The sequence below is a fragment of the Oryctolagus cuniculus genome, chromosome 1 (assembly GCF_051225735.1).
Source record: "Oryctolagus cuniculus isolate XC-2025 breed Fujian yellow rabbit chromosome 1, ASM5122573v1, whole genome shotgun sequence".
NCBI lineage: Eukaryota > Metazoa > Chordata > Mammalia > Lagomorpha > Leporidae > Oryctolagus > Oryctolagus cuniculus.
Genome location: NC_142867.1, coordinates 224,188,787 through 224,204,637, shown reverse-complemented (window position 1 = coordinate 224,204,637; position 15,851 = coordinate 224,188,787).

Sequence of the window (15,851 nt, the reverse complement as noted above, 5' to 3'; positions counted from 1 at the left end):
CAAGTGAATAAATATTTTTAAACGAGATTAAAGCCAGCTGGTGGACTCCAGAGTGAGACTTCTTTCTTTTCCATTCTGAGGCCATGAAGTGAAGGAAGAAAAGCTGCATACAGTTTTCCTCCGATGAATGGGAAAGGAATCAGATTCTTGGTCTGTTCCTCCTTTGAGATTGGCAGAGCTGAGTGAAAAGGAGTGTGAGGATAGTCATCTCAAGGAGCTGTCAAATCATGTGGCAGGAGAGATTTTGTAGGAGAGAATTCAGAAGTCTGGGGGCAACCTGGGAAGGCTTTCTAGGGGAGGGAGTATGGAGTAATGCCACGAGGGCTAAATGAACGGCTCTGGCTTGGAGAAACAGTTGCTCTGAGTTGCTTCCTTGTCTGTTTCCCAGTGGACTGTGCTCAAGGGCTGTCTCATGTAATTTTGTTTTTATTTATCACGGAGATTGGCACACAGTAAGTGCTTAATATATGCCATTAAATCAAATTCAAGTCCTGTGTGTGCTCTGATGAGCGCTCCATAACTTTGGAAGCCTGGACGTGCCTAGGGGTATTTGAAATTGCACCCAGACTTTGGTGGGGATTTCTGCTGGCAGCACATTGATAGGAGAGGGAGGCACACTGAATTAATAAGAATGATTAATACTGCAATTATTACTACTAATGATTGTGATGATATAGATAATGATGGCAATATAGCCAGTGGTAATAGCTAATATTTATGCAGCACTTACTATATGCCAGGTCCTCCACTAAGTATTTTACATAGATTTTCTCATTCAGTCTTCACAGAAACCTATGAGGCAGGCATTGCTATTATTCCCATTCTACAGATTAGATGACTAAGGCCCAGAGATGTGCGGATATTCATCTTGGATCCCCCAGGTAGGAAGGCACAGAACAAAGGCTTGAATTCAGGCCAGTTCAAGCTAAACTGCACAATGTTTTATCACACTGAATATTTTGCTCTGACCAAGGCATGGTCAGCCTGATTGATGTTGACCTTCAACATCACTGAGGGTAAAGGCAAGGGGTTGGAAGAGAAAAAGCAGATAGAGGCTATCACCAGACAGCACTGCTTTGATGAGCAGGAATGATGACAGATCCAGGGCTGTAACTTCACCCACTTCAGAGGAAGCCAAGAAAGCCACATAAGCCAAAGTAGGTTCGATTACAAAGTCCCCACTGCCTGAGTGTAAAGGCCAGAGTAGCTCCCTGAACTTGCATCGTCCTTTTCCAGTCTGTCATAATGTGAGAGGGAGCTTGCCACGGTCAGGCCTTTGTTTAGCGTTCACAGATTATTGGCCCATCCTCCAAGAGGTTACAAGGAGATAAGAGGAGACCTCACGGAATGACACTGGGAGTGCGTGTCACATTGGAGGGCTTACTCCTCCAGTCTCTTCCATGAATGCGCTAACCACCAGCCATGAGATGCCGGCCATAACACAGAAGGGAGGAAGACTGAGCCAAGTTGAAAGAGATGCAGGCAAGAAGTCCCCAAATGAGCCTCAGACCAGGCCACTGGGCTCTTTCTTTTACTGCTTTAGAAGTCACACAACTGGTGAACAGATGTGGGGTCCAGTTTTTGCTCACAATTCCATTCATCACAAATGCTGAGGAAATTGAACCATGGGGAGCCCATCCTTTGGGATTAGTGAAGTTGGGGGCCCAGGAATGTGAAAACTTATCACCCCTTCCCTCTAGGAGCTGATAACCATGTGACATTCCTTATGCAGGGTAGTTGAGAAATGGCTGGGCTGGTCCTGGGGAGGTAATATTTGTGAAACACATTCCATTGCTATGGACCTGGGATGGTCCACAGCCTGCTGCTGCACCCAAATCTTTAGATCCTGCCAGTGAGATCAGGATCTCTTTTTATTACCCAGAGACCTGGGGGAACATTGTGTCCAGTGAGGAGTTGGGGGCACATGGTTTGCAGGAATAAGAAGCATTCTGGGGGAGCTAAGAGGTCTGGGATCTCAGCCCAGGTCTGCTCTACCTCATGAGTCACTATTGGCTTATTGGTTCTCTGCTAGAGCTCTCAGAGTGGACTAGATCATCTCTCAGGTCCCTTTTAATTTTAAATATTTCCCAGTATGTGACTTGTCTTTACAAACACACACACACTCATATCAACAACTAAGCAGGAAGTATTAGGTACAGGAGACGCTATGAGGTCAGCTGGGTGGGAAGAGACTTGATGAAGGGTGCAGTTGGCTGGGTCAGCCCATCAGGGCAGGTTCCCCAGGACAGCCAGTCCTGAGCAGGGTCCTGAAGGAAAATCAAGGTTTTGTTAGATGAGAGATGATGCAGAGGGAGGGAGTGGTCCAGCACTGACTCAAGGGAAGACTGTGCAACAGGTTTTCTGGAAACAGTGAGGAGTCAGCAGAGCGGGAGGTGGGCCACCAGGTGTTGTGCCTCTGCTTCACACTGGAGTCACGTTGCCTGATCCCTGGACTTGGAGCTCCTCTAGGGGACAGGGGCCTCATGGCCACGTCTGCTTTACAGAGCTTGGCACAGGACAGCTGTGCAACAGTGCATATAAAATACTTACTTAGGGGCCGGCGCCATGGCTCACTTGGTTGATCCTCCGCCTGCGGTGCCAGCATCCCATATGGGCACCGGGTTCTAGTCCCGGATGCTCCTCTTCCAGTCCATCTCTCTGCTGTGGCCAGAGAGTGCAGTGGAGGATGGCCCAAGTGCTTGAACCCCTGCACCCACATGGGAGACCAGTAAGAAGCACCTGGCTCCTGGCTTTGGATCAGCACAGCGCTGGCAGTGGCGGCCATTTGGGGTGTGAACCAATGGAAGGAAGACCTTTCTCTCTGTCTCTCTCTCTCACTGTCTATAACTCTACCTGTCCAAAAAAAAAAAAAAAAACACAAAAAAACACTTACTTAATGAAGGGAGGTGTTTTTCTGCAGGCCAGTTACCTAGGTGCACTTCACCAGATACCTTTGAATGAACAGGTGAGCAAAGACTGGATTCTGATAACATTTCAAAACATCTGCCCTGAAATTCTCAACTTTTCACATCCATTGAAAATTTGTAGCCCTGGATACCATACATGGTTTGGGGAGGAAGGTCCTGGTTACAGCTTTCAAGCCAACCTTGGATCCCGAGGGCTTTGTGAGAGGCTGGGTGTGTGAGCTCTTTCTCTTTCTCTCTGAATTATTTTCTTATATATTTCTTCTCCCATTTTAATTGTTGCTGATCTCATGTTTTATTTTAATTAATGTTTTCATTTAGTACATGCACCATCAGGCATTTTCTTGGAGGATATAATTAAGTTAGAAAAGAATTGGATGCTGTAGCATTCAAGCCTGGGAAACTGAGGCTCAGCAAGGGTGGTTTTATAGCCCAAAGTTTTTCAGAAAATTAGAGATAAATTAGGGACATAAAAGGTCTTGAGCACTTTGTGGTGGTCAGACAAACTCAAATGAGAGAGGAGGTGTATGGTGCACCTAAGACATGCCACGTGCAACAATGTTTTATATTCAGTGTCTTATGGTATGGTTTTATCCTTAGTGCAGTCCCACAAAGTAGTTGTTTCTTATTCAGCAAACTCTTCAGATTCTAGCAGATGGCAAAGGGTAGAAGTAGAACTGGCCATCAGTCTACTCTCTAATGGAGAGTCTGTGCTGCTACACCACAGTTTTATTTAAGGCACACAAAATATACTGAGCAGTCACACTGGAGCTAGCCATAGGAATCCCCAAACTAATCTAAGGAGAAAGAGGCGCTGAAGCCTTCGATAGGATTAGTCAGTCTCTGTGATGTTGAAAGTTAACTTCAGTGATACGCATTTTTTAGAGTAGCTTTAAAGCTCACAATTATATAGCCCCACTACCATTAGTACTATCACTACCATCACCACTACCACCACCACTACCATCACCACCACCATCGCTACCACCACTACCATCACCACCACCATCGCTACCACCACCACCACCACCATCACTACCATCACCACCACCATCGCTACCACCACCACCACCACCACCATAACTATCATCCTCACCACTGTCACCACCTCTACCATCACCACCACCATCGCTACCACCACTACCATCACCACCACCACCATCACTACCATCACCACCACCACCATCACTATCACCCTCCCACTGTCACCGCCAGTATCTCTCTACCATCACCACCACCATCACTACCATCACCACCGCTACCATCACCACCACTATCACCACCATCACCACCATCACCAGCACCATCACTACATCACCACCACCACCACCACCATCACTATCATCCTCACCACTATCACCACCAGTATCTCTCTACCATCACCACCACCATCACTACCATCACCACCGCTACCATCACCACCACTATCACCACCATCACCACCATCACCAGCACCATCACTACATCACCACCACCACCACCACCATCACTATCATCCTCACCACTATCACCACCAGTATCTCTCTACCATCACCACCACCATCACTACCATCACCATCACTATCACCACCACCACTACCATCACCACCACTATCGCTACCACCACCACCACCACCACCATCACTATCATCCTCACCACTGTCACCGCCAGTATCTTTCTACCATCACCACCACCATCACTACCATCACCATCACTATCACCACCATCACCACCATCACCAGCACCATCACCACCACCATCACTACATCACCACCACCACCACCACCACCATCACTATCATCCTCACCACTGTCACCACCAGTATCTCTCTACCACCACCACCACCATCACTACCATCACCATCACTATCACCACCATCATCACCATCACCAGCACAATCACCACCACCATCACCAGCGCCATCACCATCACCATCACTATCACCACCATCATCACCATCACCAGAACCATCACCACCACCATCACTATCACCACCATCGTCACCGTCACCATCACTTCAATTACTACTATGAATGACAACAGCAGTAACAACAGTAGCAATGTCAGAAGTGCTCTAACCCCATTACGTAACAACTCTAGGGTGTGAGTTCTATTATTATCCCCAGCTCATAGATGAGATTCAGGACAGCTCATGTGTTTGGAAATCTCATCTCTTTCAAGACTTGTCCCTATCTTTTCAGAGTATTTGTGTCTGAGTGAATTCCACATGAGAACTTCTGGTTTCAGAACTGGCTGAAACCTCCGCCCCAGCTCTCCCTCCAGAGATGTCTGTTGCTGATTGATTCTTTGCTGGCTCCTCCTGTAGCTCTCTTTTAGAGGCTGAGAACACTGAGATGGCTCCAGCTCTCAAACAACTCAGTCTACTATGCAGAAACAGGCAATAAACAAACAAAGAAGTACATTAAAAAGGGAAATATTAGATAATGATGAGTGCTTTGCGGAAAACAGAACCAGGTCATGTAAAAGAGTGCCTGGGGGGATGTTCCGGGAGGGCTGTTCTGAGAAGATGACGCCTCCACTGAGATCTGGGAGACAGGAAGGAGCCAGCCTTGTCCAGAGCTGGGGAAGGCATGCCAGACAGGGCAATGACAGCAAAGGCCCCAGGGTGTGAAGGTGGCTCCTGGCCATTTCCCTGCATTTTCTTGTATCTCTTTCATGTCACCATCATCTCCATTGGTGGCTTATATACACTCGTGGGTCTGTTTTATTAGTATCCACCCCTCCACTGGCCATGAACTTCAGAGACTTGGGCCCAGATCTGTTTTGTTCATCACTGTAATCACAAGATCCAAAGACTTTGCTGAATCAATCAGTGAAAGAATGAATGCTCATAGATGCCATTCCCAACCCTCATTCCGGTTGGTAAACCGTGAAGTGCAACCAGGTCTCTGTTGCAGAAGAAAAAAAAACTGACTCCAACTGACAAGTGAGTTCTAGACAGAACTAGAAAGGGCAACGGCTGTTTCCTGTATGGCAATGTGCTTTTCAGTTGACTAAGAACTCCTGGCGTGCTCCATGCATTCAAGGCACTTGCCGAGTCCTTGCTGTGTTCCTGAGCTTTTACACTTGAATCTTGTGGTGAATTCAAAGGATAGATGGCATTTGTTGCATTATGTCCATTTCTCAGGCAGAGGGAAATGCCTTAGGGAATCCTGCTGCCTTGCTCCTGGTCCCTCTAATGCTGTATGAACCTGTCTCCCCTGCCTTGGTTGGTCTGTTCCAGGTTTCATCATCTGAAGCAAGTCTGTCTGGTGGTCTGCTTCCTAGGCCTCCCAGAGGCTTGGTGTTTGTCTGGAAGGCAGGGGAGAAGCTCCTAGGGAGGGGGGAGACTGGGGGTGTGAAAGCTTTGCTCTCTGTAGTACATCGGTACTTTATGGAAAGTGAAATTGAAAGATAAGTTCATTTCAGTGCAAATGTTTTTGAAATTCATGTATAGGATTATCATTGTACCCATTTTCATGACTGCTTTGAGAATACCTTATATGCATGCATTTCAAACATTTTTGCACCAAAAAAAGTATCTCTTAATTCCATTTCTCCATAAACTTTTTGAAGTGCCCTTATATTTCCATCATTTTCATGGTGTCCATGCTGGAGGGTGTATTTGATAACCCTCTCACTCCCTGAGGGGCTTCCATCCACTCTGGATAACATCCAAACTCTTGGCATGACTTCCAAGGGGAGGGATGCCAGTGTACAGCAGAGTGGGTACCCCCACTTTTTGCCCCCCGTTTGTCCTCCAGGCCTTCCCTAGCACCCTCAGATTGGGCTGTGCTGGGAAAAAACAGACCATACCAGCAGGTCAGTGCGGGCTCCTCTGTATTCCTGGGGGACTTTGGGTCTCTTAATGGCAAGGACACATCTTTCGCTTGTGTTGCCAATGCTGAGGCACACAGAGGAACCTCACTAAACACCTGTCTAGGGAATGGCTGGATGGCACTTGCCCATTCCAGGAGGCTATACAGACAGGAGCGTGATCCTGCCGCACACTCTCCCGTGGCAGCCACTGGCCTTTGCTGCACCTTGCAAAGTGTGTCGTATTGCAGGTCTGCAGCTGTGTGTCTGGCATGAGCTCACATTCATCGCTGCAATTTGTGAGTGCCAAAACCATTTAATTAAATAGGATGGAATTGAATCTGCAAGGCTGTTATGGCTGATATTGTTTTCTGTGCACGGCGGGTTGTGAGGGAATCCACGGGAGGCCTGGGAGCAAGCTCCTTACTTATTCTGGGCCTGCTTCCCCACCCCCGGCCCAGATGGCGTTGGGAAGTGGCAGCGATTCTGGGCACAGATCCGAAGTCAGAGGTTCAAAGCCCCTCCACGCATGTGTCCCCACAGGGGGGTCACAAGCCTGAGCCGCTGGCAGGCCTGTACCTCTCCCCAGGAGGCAGCCCAAGCGGCGTAAGCTAATTTTGCCGAGGGGAACTTTGCCAAGCCAGAGTGAGCTTTCATTTGCCTAAGTTTGCATCAATAATTAATCCAGCCTGGTTTTACACAAGACTCGACATAAAATTATCAGCTCTGAGAGCTTTTTGCAAGCTGGTCCCAGAAGAGGGTTGTCATGAGCCTCGGAACCCACAACCCCGCGAGGGTGGGTGGGCAGCTCAGGGAGTCATTTTCTGCTTCCCCATTTCAAGCCCCTCGGTCTCCCCGACTCACAATGGCTCCGTCCTAGTGTTGGCTGCACTTTCTGAGGTCCAGAGTGGGCTTCACCCCCATGGTTTTCTACTGTGCTGCCGGTTCAGCACCCTTCCCCAGTGGCATTTCTGACATCCCCTGCTTTCTCTTTCACAACCCCTCTCCAATCCCCTGGCGCTATTGCCAGCCCGTCTTGATCCAGGGTTCCCCGTTGCCTTGATCTGTGGTCCACACCCACATTTCTGTGGGTTGAGCCTTAGTCATTTCTCAGGCTGGAGTTCAACGCTACCTCCTCCAGGAAGTCTTTCCTGATTTCTCCAACATGGGTCATCTTCTTTCTGCCTTCAAGAGGTCTGTATTTTGAAAGGTATTGCTGTCTGTCTTGTAACTGCATCACATAGGCCCATGTTTTTATCTGTGAGACACTGTGTGCTTCTAGTGGGCAGATAGCAGTAATGCAGGGAGTGATAGGAGCTGGATGTCGGGCAGGGGGAGAAGGAAGATCTGTGAGGAGCAGCTCCAAGCAAAGCAAGGGGATGGTTCTGCGCTCACTGCTTCTTCGCCTGCATTGAATTCTCAGTCTTATTTCCAAATTTGGCTGACAGCACCAGGAGTTTCTGTTATGTGAGTTGGAAATCTCGTCTCTTACCTTCCGTTTGTCTTTCTCCCTCCATGTGCATGGTTATCAAATCTTGTCATTCACCCAGCCCCTGGCGATGTCCAGGTTGCTTCTCGATCCCTTTCTGTGACAGCAGCCCTCAAAATCTGAGTGGGGTATCCAGCAACTCCATCTGTCCCAAGAGTCCCACGAGAGCCTGGTGCTGCTCTTCACAAACCTCCCCAAGTTGCACCGGAAGCCAAAACCCCAACCCCCGCCCCCAGCCTCCTTCTCCTCACAACTCCCTGGAGCTTCCCAGCCCTTCTCAACACCCTCCTCCCAGCCCCTGCTCTGCAAAGCTCTTCCAGCTCCCTTCCCACCTCTCAGCTGCCCACCATGGCTTAAGGCTCAACTCGGGAGTTCCTTCTCTGCTCTTTGCAGAGTTCATGGCCCTCCTCTGCCCCAACAGCAAATTGCTCACCCCTTGGTAGCAGTAATCATGTTATGTGGGATCTCCTTCTTAATGCATCTGCCCCCTAAGCCTGATGCATCTGAGGACTCTGGCCAGCAGATCACAAGGCTGCATTCGCTTTGTTTTTAAACTTTTGTTTGTTGAATTTGTATGGGGGGGGGGTGGGGTAGGGGTAGGGATAGGGGGAGGGGGAGGGAGATCCTTCATCTGCCGATTCACTCTCCAAATACCCTCAGTGGCTAGACTGGACCAGGCCAAATCAGGGAGCTGGGCACTTAATCCAGGTCTTTCAGGGACTCAATCACTTGAGCCATCACTTACTGCCTCTTGGGGACATGCAAGTGCAGGAAGCTGAAATTGGGAACAGAGAAAGAACTTGAACCTAAGCACTCTGATATGCTATACAGGCATCCTAAGTGCTGTCTTAAGTCCTGCACCAAGTGCCCGTCCCTTCTCCCTCCCCCCCCAGATTTGCTTCTAAGGCCCCTTCCCCAAAGGCCAGGCCTGCAGCAAGTGTTCCTTAAGTATTTAACGAATGGGTAAATGCGAGCGTGCTTCAAAAAGTTCATGAAAAATAAAATTAAAAGGTAAGATAGTGGTGCAGGTGCTTCCTCTCCCTGCAGTGCCGTCATCTCATATGGGCGCTGGTTCGAGTCCCAGCGCTCCATTTCCAATCCAGCTCTCTGCTATGGCCTGAGAAAGCAGTAGAAGATGGCCCAAGTGCTTGGGCCCCTGAACCCACATGGGAGATCCAGAAGAAGCTCCTGGCTCCTGGCTTCAGATCAGCCCAGCTCTGGCCGTTGTGGCCAACTGGGTAGTGAATCAGTGGATGGAAGATCTCTCTCTCTGTCTCTCCATCTCTCTCTGTGTAACTACCTCTCAAATAAATAAATAAAATATTTTTAAAAAAGTAAGTTAAAAAAAAGAAGTAAGTTAATTTTGGTACAGAAAAGTTTGAAGATCACACATTTTTAAGTACACATTTCCCCTCAAATTTCTGAAGACATCTTGTAAATTTTTGAGATGTTGGAAGTCAGAGGAGATGATCTTATGATCTATTGTTCAAGAAGGCACCTGGTGTGGTTATTATCATTGTCTTGGTTGTCATTATTTCCCAGACATCATTAATACATGTGTCTTGTTCACCTGGCCTGGGTGCTCAGTAAAGTCATATTTCAAATATTCAATCTTGTCAGTTTTCCAAAGAACATTCGGATTTCTCAGATCCTATCTTCCAATATTTTGTTTTTATTCACTTATTTATTTTTGCAGGTTTATTTATTTATTTGAAAGAGTTACAGAGAGAGGGAGAGACAGTGAGAGTGAGATCTTCCATTTGTTGGTTCACTCCCCAAATGAATGCAAAGACCGGGGCTTGGCCAGGCCGAAGCCAGGAGCATGGAACTCCATTCAAGTCTCCCACATGGGTGCCAAGCACTTGGGCCATTTCTCCCTGCTTTACCAGGAATATTATCAGAGAACTGGATCAGAAATGGAGCAACTAGGACTCAAACTAGCACTCACATAGGATGCCAGCATTGCAGGTGGCAGCTTAACCTGCTGCACCACAATGCTGTCCCGCAACGCTTTGCTTTTCAATAAAGCTCCTTCAAATGTGCATCCAATGCCTATGGTGTCCTCAGCCCAGGGCCAGATGCTGGGAAGTGGATCCAAAGTCCCATGGTTCCTGCATGGGGAGAAGTTAGTCAGCTGCTCTGGGGACGGAAGAAATACAGACTGGTAGGAAGCAGAGTGTGGCTGATAATGATGTCTCTGATCATAAAGGCTGCCTAAAAGACGGCCGCTATGGTAATAGAGCTGTAACTGAGCTCCTCTCTTTAGCAGTCAGTGCTAGTGAGGAGCCTTTAAAGGGGGAATTAAATCATTCTGTTTAGAAAGGCTTCACTGAGGTGTAGTTTGTTGAGCAAGATGGATCGAAAGTGTCTGTGTTTTCTTTGTCGGTTGGCTGGGTACCTTTGCACCAGGACTGTTTCCTTGGTTTTGTTTTTTTACTTCCACTCTTCATACCATCCTGCCTGCCTTCCCCTTCTTTTTCCTTTCCAATAAATCTCCCTTTGTTTCTCTTGAGACTTGACTGCCAGGCTGTCAGGAACTCTGCACAAAATAGTGTATTTCTGTCAAGAGTTCCACGTGAAGTGGTAAGTGTCTTTTGAATGCCGGAGGCTGCTGAGACGGTGAGCTAGGGACACCCTGGTCCCCATTGCTTGTTTACTTCCTCTCTGGTGAGCTCTGGGTCTGCTGATTCAGCTGCAGACACAGAGAGGGGGCCACAGTCCTGCTCAGTTCCCTGGTGCTCCTGCGGAAAGAGCCGTGGGGACAGGAGGATGCTTGAGGTACCACGGCTAATGGGGGAGCCGACCTCCTGAATAAAACCCCCAGCTCAGAGCCCCTGGGCAGCAGCATGCAAACAAGTGAAGGCAAGGGCTTTAAGCGAACCTGCCATGTGTTCTTAGGACGAGCACTGCACCCCTGCGTCTTTAGTTTCCCCATCTGTATGAAAGTGAGAGTGGATGGTCCCTAGGGTGCCTTCCAGCTCTGTCATTCTGTCATTTCACAAATCTCCAGCAGCTAAGACTTGTGGAAAAAGTGATTCTCTCTTGGGGATGCAGAGTCAATAGAAAAAGAAGTGGTCCAGGAGGTAATTCAAAGACCCAGGAGAGACATTCTTTCAGAGCAGTGGAAATAACAATAGTAATAAATCGATGATCAAAGTGCTTTTCCATCTCTTATCTTTGACCCCGTGGGAAGAGAATAAGATACACAGGACTTTTTGCTGCCTGTCAGAGCCATTGTGTACAGATGTTCAGGTTGTGCACTGCTTAAGGATATCACGTGTATTAGAAATATAGACTAATTTACATGAGATGGTGTGCAGGGTTGTGGAGGATCCAGGCCTGTCAGCTGACACACAAGGCTGTGGACATGCCTAGAGAGTCCAACCTACAATACACTGTGAACACACCCATGCATGGTGCGCCTCTGCTGGTTACCTTGTGGATGACTACCGCGCTCACCTGGGTGTTGCGTTTGTTGACCCGTTTCCCATCTTCTCTCTGCACCTGACACCATTGCCTCATCTCAGGGGCTGCACTGGGGCCTCAGAGAGTGTGTTCTGAAAATGGCACAAGCGTCTGTGCCAGGTGGGTGCAGAGTGGACAAGGGATAGGTGTGTTTGCTCATGGACATCTGAAAACTCTCTTGGGGCAGAGCCAGGCCAAGCCATGGGGCACATCCACACAACAGCAGCAGGACCTGATTCTCTTATTTAATTTTTAAGACTTATTTTATTTATTTGAAAGGCAGATTTGGAGAGAGAAAGAGAGAGAGAGAGAGAGAGAGAGAGAGAGAGAGAGAGAGAGAGAGACACCAGGGAGCTGGGCTGGCTGAAGCCAGAATCCCAGAACTCCATCCAGGTCTCCCACATGGGTAACAAGAGGCCCAAGAGCTTGGGAAATCTGCTGCTGCTTTCCCAGGTGTATTAGCAGGGAGCTGTGTTGGAAGCAGAGCAACTGGGATGCAAACTGGTGTCCATATGGGATTTCAGCATCATGAGTGGTGGCTTAACCTGCTGTGCCAGCGCAAGCCTCATGACCTGATTTTTTTTTCCTCCATCTCACCCCTCCTCTCTTTATCACCTTTCTCTCTCCTTCCCTCTCTTATTCCCTCCGTTCCTCCATTCCTTCCTTTTTTCCTTTCAAGTTCTTGAGATAACATTTTTAATTAACTTTACTGTAATGAACTAATGCCACACTACATAAAGAGATCAACAAGTACAAAGTAAAAAGACCCTAGTTCAGTGGGAATACAGGCAAGGACGATAGACAATAATGAAATGGAAAGTTTATTATTTCACTTACCTACAGTAAATTTTAAGGTAATCACAGATCAGTAAAACTGCAGTAGCATAACATTCTTAACCATTAGCTTGACAAAGGTATAAAACAAAGTTTGACAAAAATATATCTGCAGCAATTTGATACACAAGGCATTTCTTTCTTTTTTGTGTTTATATTTTGATTTTTTCTTAAATCTTAGCTTCTACATACAAGAGAGAATGTGCAGTATTTATTTTTCTGTGTCCATCTTATTTCACTCAGCATGATGTCCTCCAGTTGCAACCATTTTGATGTAAATGGTGGAATTCAATTTTTTATGATCAAATTATATTCGTGTGTGTGTGTGTGTGTGTGTGTGTGTATAAAACCTCCATACTGTTTTCCAGGACCTGATTCCTAATGGAACAGATACACTTTGACTGAGATTTTAGCTGATGGGCCAGAGCTTTCCCCACACTGCTCCATCCCTTCACATCTCCCCTCCTCCTTCCCCTCCCCTTATTTCCATGATGGCCACATCCAGGGCACCAAACAGAACCAGAGGGGCCATCTGCCAGCACCCTGTTGTATTGAAGCCACACTGCTTATGGTGGTGCAGGTGAATGCAGCAGCTTTGAAAAAACGAGGCCAGAGCCAGAGCACCATTGCCTGGCTTGCACAAAGGCTAGCAGTGGGCTTGCAGACTGAGCTACGTGCAGGCTCTCCTTTGTCCATCCTTCGCTGGAGACTCCAGAGGTGTTTTCCTAAGAGTGGGATCATGTGCTGTCCTCCTCAAATTCCTTCTATGGTTGCCTGTTTTCTGGGTAGGAAGCACCTGGCTCCTGGTTTCGGATCGGTGCAACGCGCCAGCCATAGCGGCCATTTGGGGAGTGAACCAACGGAAGGAAGACCTTTCTCTCTGTCTCTGTCTAACTCTGCCTGTCAAAAAAAATTAAAAAAAAAAAAACAGAGTAGTGTCCTAGAAAACCATAGTAAATATAAGGAGTGTCCTTCTGATAGTTTCTTAGCCCCCTGGAAATACACACATCACTCTTCGCCAGCTCTCTCCACTCCACGTCACTTCCAACATGTCACAGCTAGGGTGGAACCTGGAAAGGTGCAGTGGTGGAAGGTAAGGGTACCCTCACCAAATGCACCTTTCCAGGTTCCACCCTAGCTGTGACATGTTGGAAGTGACGTGGAGTGGAGAGAGCTGGCGAAGAGTGATGTGTGTATTTCCAGGGGGCTAAGAAACTATCAGAAGGACACTCCTTATATTTACTATGGTTTTCTAGGACACTACTCTGTTTTTTTTTTTTTAATTTTTTTTGACAGGCAGAGTTAGACAGAGACAGAGAGAAAGGTCTTCCTTCCGTTGGTTCACTCCCCAAATGGCCGCTATGGCTGGCGCGTTGCACCGATCCGAAACCAGGAGCCAGGTGCTTCCTCCTGGTCTCCCATGTGGGTGCAGGGCCCAAGCACTTGGGCCATCCTCCACTGCCTTCCCGGGCCACAGCAGAGAGCTGGACTGGAAGAGGAGCAACCGGGACAGAACTGGTGCCCCAACCAGGACTAGAACCTGAAGTGCCGGCGCTGCAGGCGGAGGATTAGCCTAGTGAGCCACTGCCCTGGCCAAGGACATTACTCTGAACCTGCTTTTCTGCTTCCCCTCTGCCACTCCCCTCCACACAATCCACATTCCAGACCACTCAGACTTCCCACATTTTCTCGACATACAGTTTAGACACTTCTTCCTCTGGGAGGCCCTCCTTGATTCCCCACTGCAAGTGATACCCTTCTTCCTTTATGTTCCGACATCCTGATTTGGATGAGTTGAGACATGGGCACGTCGGGGGCGTAGATGATACCACCTCATTGTCCTATTTCTTGTTTCCAATGTTTCAGGTTTTTTGAAGGATAAGTAAAGTTATTGTGTATGTGTGGGTAGCTTATTGGGAAGGAAGAATAAGCAAGGAGAAGAATGGCAGGAGGCCGTGGCCTCTGGACTCTGCCATCAGCAGAAGCCACTGCTTTGGAGCCTTGATGGAGGATGACCACGAGAGCTTAGAGGCTGGGTGCATCCCTCCTGAGGCAGGGGGCAGCAGCAGCTCTATCCAGGGCATAGTGTGCACTAGGGGTGGGTGAATGACCTCTCCTGCCTGGCCCTCCTGGTGGCAGACCCCCTGGTGCACCTTGGCCCACCTGGGCAGAGTCAGATGCTTCTGTCAGAGCAGTGCCCCTGGAGATGCTGGCAGTGTCTGCCTTGATGGTGGTGAGGATGAACCTTGGTGAGAAAAGTCCTGGCAGAGGAACCCACCAGAGTTGCTCCCAAGTGGGAGTTTTTGCGAGGGGCTAAACTGTAGAAATTGCAGAGAAATCTTTGTAAACGCCGAAAATTGACTTCATAACATTGTTGTTTAAAAAAGCTCAATGACTTTCCATTGCTTTTAGAATAATTATCACATTGTTTAGAAGCTAATAGGACAAAGGCTAAGCAGAAAGTAAGAGGGGAGAAGGAAGGCAAGTGGGAGGGTCCAAGACCACTGGCCAAAGTGCCTACGCCAACAGCTTTATGGGTGGGTAGGGTCTTCCTGTTTATAAGGATGGAAAACTGAGCTGAGAGATTTGAATCTATAAGTTTGTCTTTAGACCCTACATGTTTTTTTCCCCAGATGCTCTCCTTCTATAGATGTCACACTGCTCAGCATGATAGTGGGGATGTTAAGAGGCAGTCAATGAACTCACAAGGAATTTGGGATACTTTATAATCTTAAAAACCTATCTATTATTTAAATTTATCCAGTTTACTGTTCACTGTACACACTGTATCCTCTTATTCATAGACACTTTAATAAATGCGGACATTTATTAAATACTTTATGTACCTTTTCTTTATACAGATTGCCCTATCTAATGCTCCATATAGTTCTCATTCAGTCCATTTTATAGAGGGGGAAAATAATAAGAAACTCAATAACTTATTGTGGGTCATATGAGGTTGTCTTAGAAAGTTCATAGAAAATGGAATTAAAAATAAGTTGATTTTGCTGCAAAATAAACTCAAAATCTATATGAGTAGCCTTCAAAAAGTTCATGAAAAAGTGTATTGTGAACAAAGCATGAATACATAGATTTCAATTTTTGCAAGAAAATAAACTTGTCTTTTAATTGCATTTCTCCATCAAATTTTAAAAAATTTAGATTTATTTGACAGGTAGAGTTAGAGAGAGAGAGAGAGAGAGAGAGAGAAAGGTCTTCCTTCCTTTGGTTCACTCCCCAAATGGCCGCTAAGGCTGCCGCTGCACCGATCCGAAGCCAGGAGCCAGGTGCTTCCTCCTGGTCTCCCATGGGGTGCAGGTGCCCAAGCACTTGGGCCATCCTC